Below are 4,395 nucleotides of genomic sequence, written 5' to 3'. Positions count from 1 at the left end.
TGATTTAAAACAAAAATTTGAGTCGACAATGCTTTTGTCTTGTGAAAAACGCTTGTTTTGGCAAATTTGAGCATTTTTGCGTTTAAACGTTTTTACTGTGAAATGTATCGTTTTGTGAAATTGAAGCTAAAATACACACGATTTCAAGAAAACCACGCATTTTCGCTTCAGTGTGGTGATATTGAACAAAAAATATTGATTAAAAAAAATTTAATGCGTATAAAAAAATATAAAAAAAATTTAATTGCGTCAGGCAATGCTTTTGTTTTGTAAAAAAAAAACGCCTGTTTTAGGCTAATTTGAGCATTTATGTGTTTCAAAGTTTTTTCTGTGAAATGTATCGGTTTACAAAATTGAAGCTAAAAGACAAACTATTTCAAGAAAATCACGTTTTTCTGCTTTGGTGCAGTGATTTTGAACAAAAAAATTGCGTCAGGCAATGCTTTTATTTTGTGAAAAACACTTGGTTTTGGCGAGTTTGAGCATTTTTGCAGTTATGTTTTTTTTTCTGTGAAATGTATCGTTTTGCCAAATTGAAGCAAAATAAACAAAATTTCAAGAAAATCACACATTTCTTGTTTGGAATTGTGATTTATAAGAAAAAATTTGAGTCTACAATGCTTTTTTTCTTGTGAAAAACGCTTGTTTTCGCAAATTTGAGCATTTTTGCGTTAAAACGTTTTTACTGCGCAATGTATAGTTTTGTGAAGTTGAGGTGAAAATACAAACTACTTCAAGAAAATCGCGTTTCCGCTTCAGTGTGGTGATACTGAACAAAAAATTGCGTCAGGCAATGCTTTTGTTTTGTGAAAAACGCTTGTTGTAGGCTTATTTGAGCATTTTTGCATTTCCAAGTTTTTTTTCTGTGAAAGGTATCTGTTTACAATGTGAAGCTAAAACACACACCATTTCAAGAAAATCACGTGTTTCCGCTTTGGTGCAGTGATTTTGAACAAAAAAATTGCGTCAGGCAATGCTTTTGTTTTGTGAAAAATACTTGGTTTTGGCTCGTTTGAGCATTTTTTGCGTTGAAAGGTTTTTCTGTGAAATGTATCGTTTTGCGAGGTTGAAGCTAAAATAAAAATTACTTCAAGAAAACCACGCGGAAACGCGTCGGTGTGGTGATATTGAACAAAAAATTGCATCAGGCAATGCTTTTGTTTTGTGAAAAACGCTTGTTTTTGTGAATTTGAGCATTTTTTGAGTTTTTAAGTTTTTACTGTGAAATGTATCGTTTTGCGAAGTTAAAGCTAAAATGTACACTATTTCAAGAAAATCACGAATTTCCGCTTCAGAGTAGCAATTTTGAACAAAAAATTGAGTCAGACAATGCTTTTGTCTTGAGGAACGCTTGTTTTTGGGAAATTTGACCATTTTTGCGTTTACAAGATTTTTTCTGTGAAACGTATCGTTTTGCCTAGTTGCAGCTGAAAAGCACAATTTCAAGATCATGCAGTTTTTGTTCAGAATTGTGATTTAAAACAAAAATTTGAGTCAGACAATGCTTATGTTTTGTGGAAAACACTTGTTATAGGCTAATTTGAGCATTTATTGCATTTAAAGGTTTTTCTGTGAAATATATCGTTTTGTGAAGTTGAAGCGAAAAAAAACAAATTACTTCAAGAAAACCATGCGTATACGTGTCAGTGTGGTGATAATGAACAAAAAATATTGATTAAAAAAAAATTAATATGTATAAAAAAATATATAAAAATTTAATTGCGTCAGTCAATGCTTTTGTTTTGTGAAAAACGCTTGTTTTAGGCTAATTTGAGCATTTTTGCGTTTTCAGTTTTTACTTTGAAATGTATCATTTTGCAAAATTGAAGCGAAAATACACACTATTTCAAGAAAACGACGCATTTTCGCTTCAGCGTGTTGATATTGAACAAAAAATATTGAGTAAAAAAGATATATTAATTACGTATAAAAATACCTAAAAATTTAATCGTGTCAGGCAATGCTTTTGTTTTGTGAAAAACGCCTGTTTTAGGCTAATTTGAGCATTTTTGTGTTTCCAAGTTTGTTCTGTGAAATCTATCGGTTTACAAATTGAAGCAAAAACACACACGATTTCAAGAAAACCAAGCATATACGCGTCAGTGTGGTGATATTGAAAAAAAAATTGCATCAGGCAATGCTTTTGTTTTGTGAAAAACGCCTGTTTTCGGCTAATTTGAGCATTTTGGTGTTTGCAAGTTTGTTCTGTGAAATGTATCTTTACAAAGTTGAAGCTAAAATGCACACTATTTCAAGAAAATAACGTGTTTCCGCTTTGGTGCAGTGATTTTGAACAAAAAATTGCATCAGGCAATGCTTTTGTTTTGTGAAAAACGCTTGTTTAAGGCCAGTTTGAACATTTTTGCATTTATGTTTTTTCTGTGAAATGTATCGTTTTGCCAAATTTAAGCGAAAATAAACACAATTTCAAGAAAATCACACGTTTCCGCTTGAGTAGTTATTTGGAACAAAAAATTGAGTCGGACAATGCTTTTGTTTTGTCAAAAACGCTTGTTTTAGAATAATTTGAGAATTTTTGCGTTTATATGTTTTTCTGTGAAATGTATCATTTTGTGAAATTGAAGCTAAAATACACACTATTTCAAGAAAACGATGCATTTTCGCTTCAGCGTGGTGATATTGAACAAAAAATATTGATTAAAAAATATATTAATTGCGTATAAAAAAATATATAAAAATTTAATTGCGTCAGGCAATGCTTTTGTTTTGTGAAAAATGCTTGTTTTCGGCTAATTTGAGCATTGATGCATTTAAACGTTTTTACTGTGCAATGTATCGTTTTGCGAAGTTGAGGCGAACATACAAACTACTTCGAGAAAATCGCGTTTCCGCTTCAGTGTGGTGATATTGAACAAAAATTGCATCAGGAAATGCTATTATTTTGTGAAAAACGCTTGTTGTAGGCTAATTTGAGCATTTTTGCATTTCTAAGTTTTTACTGTGAAATGTATCGTTTTGTGAAATTCAAGCTAAAATACACACTATTTCAAGAAAACCACGCATTTTCGCTTCAGTGTGGTGATATTGAAAAAAAAATATCGATTAAAAAAAAAATTTAATGCGTATAAAAAAATATAAAAAAATTTAATTGCGTCAGGCAATGCTTTTGTTTTGTGAAAAACGCCTGTTTTCGGCTTATTTGAGCATTTATGTGTTTCAAAGTTTTTTTCTGTGAAATGGCTCGGTTTACAAAGTTGAAGCTAAAACACATACTATTTCAAGAAGATCACGTTTTTCTGCTTTGGTGCAGTGATTTTGAACAAAAAAAATTGCGTCAGCAATGCTTTTATTTTGTGAAAAACGCTTGTTTTTGGCTAGTTTGAGCATTTTTGCATTAATATTTTTTTCTGTGAAATGTGTCGTTTTGCCAAATTGAAGCGAAAATAAACACAATTTCAAGAAAATCACACATTTCTTGTTTAGAATTGTGATTTAAAACAAAAATTTGAGTCGACAATGCTTTTGTCTTGTGAAAAAGGCTTGTTTTGGCAAATTTGAGCATTTTTGCGTTTAAACGTTTTTACTGCACAATGTATAGTTTTGTGAAGTTGAGGTGAAAATACAAGCTACTTCAAGAAAATCGCGTTTCCGCTTCAGTGTGGTGATACTGAACAAAAAATTGCGTCAGGCAATGCTTTTGTTTTGTGAAAAACGCTTGTTGAAGGCTAATTTCAGCATTTTTGCATTTCCAAGTTTTTACTGTGAAATGTATCGTTTTGTGAAATTGAAGCTAAAATACACACTATTTCAAGAAAACCACGCATTTTCGCTTCAGTGTGGTGATATTGAACAAAAAATATTGATTAAAAAAAAATTTAATGCGTATTAAAAAAATAAAAAAAATTTTAATTGCGTCAGGCAATGCTTTTGTTTTGTGAAAAACGCCTGTGTTAGGCTAATTTGAGCATTTATGTGTTTCAAAGTTTTTTTTTTCTGTGAAATGTATCGGTTTACAAAGTTGAAGCTAAAACACAAACTATTTCAAGAAAATCACGTTTTTCTGCTTTGGTGCAGTGATTTTGAACAAAAAAATTGCGTCAGGCAATGCTTTTATTTTGTGAAAAACACTTGGTTTTGGCGAGTTTGAGCATTTTTGCAGTTATGTTTTTTTCTGTGAAATGTATCGTTTTGCCAAATTGAAGAGAAAATCAACACAATTTCAAGAAAATCACACATTTCTTGTTTGGAATTGTGATTTAAAACAAAAATTTGAGTCTACAATGCTTTTGTTTTGTGAAAAACACTTGGTTTTGGCTCGTTTGAGCATTTTTGCTTCAGTGTGGTGATATTGAACAAAAAATATTGATTAAAAAAAAATTGAATGCGTATAAAAAAATATATATAAAAAATTAATTGCATCAGGCAATGCTTTTG

Source organism: Eptatretus burgeri, chromosome 2 (genome assembly GCF_056783735.1).
Source record: "Eptatretus burgeri isolate ZD-2024b chromosome 2, Ebu_testis_v1, whole genome shotgun sequence".
NCBI classification, from domain to species: Eukaryota; Metazoa; Chordata; class Myxini; order Myxiniformes; family Myxinidae; genus Eptatretus; species Eptatretus burgeri.
The sequence above is the reverse complement of the archived record's forward strand: the minus strand, read 5'-3'. Positions refer to the sequence as shown.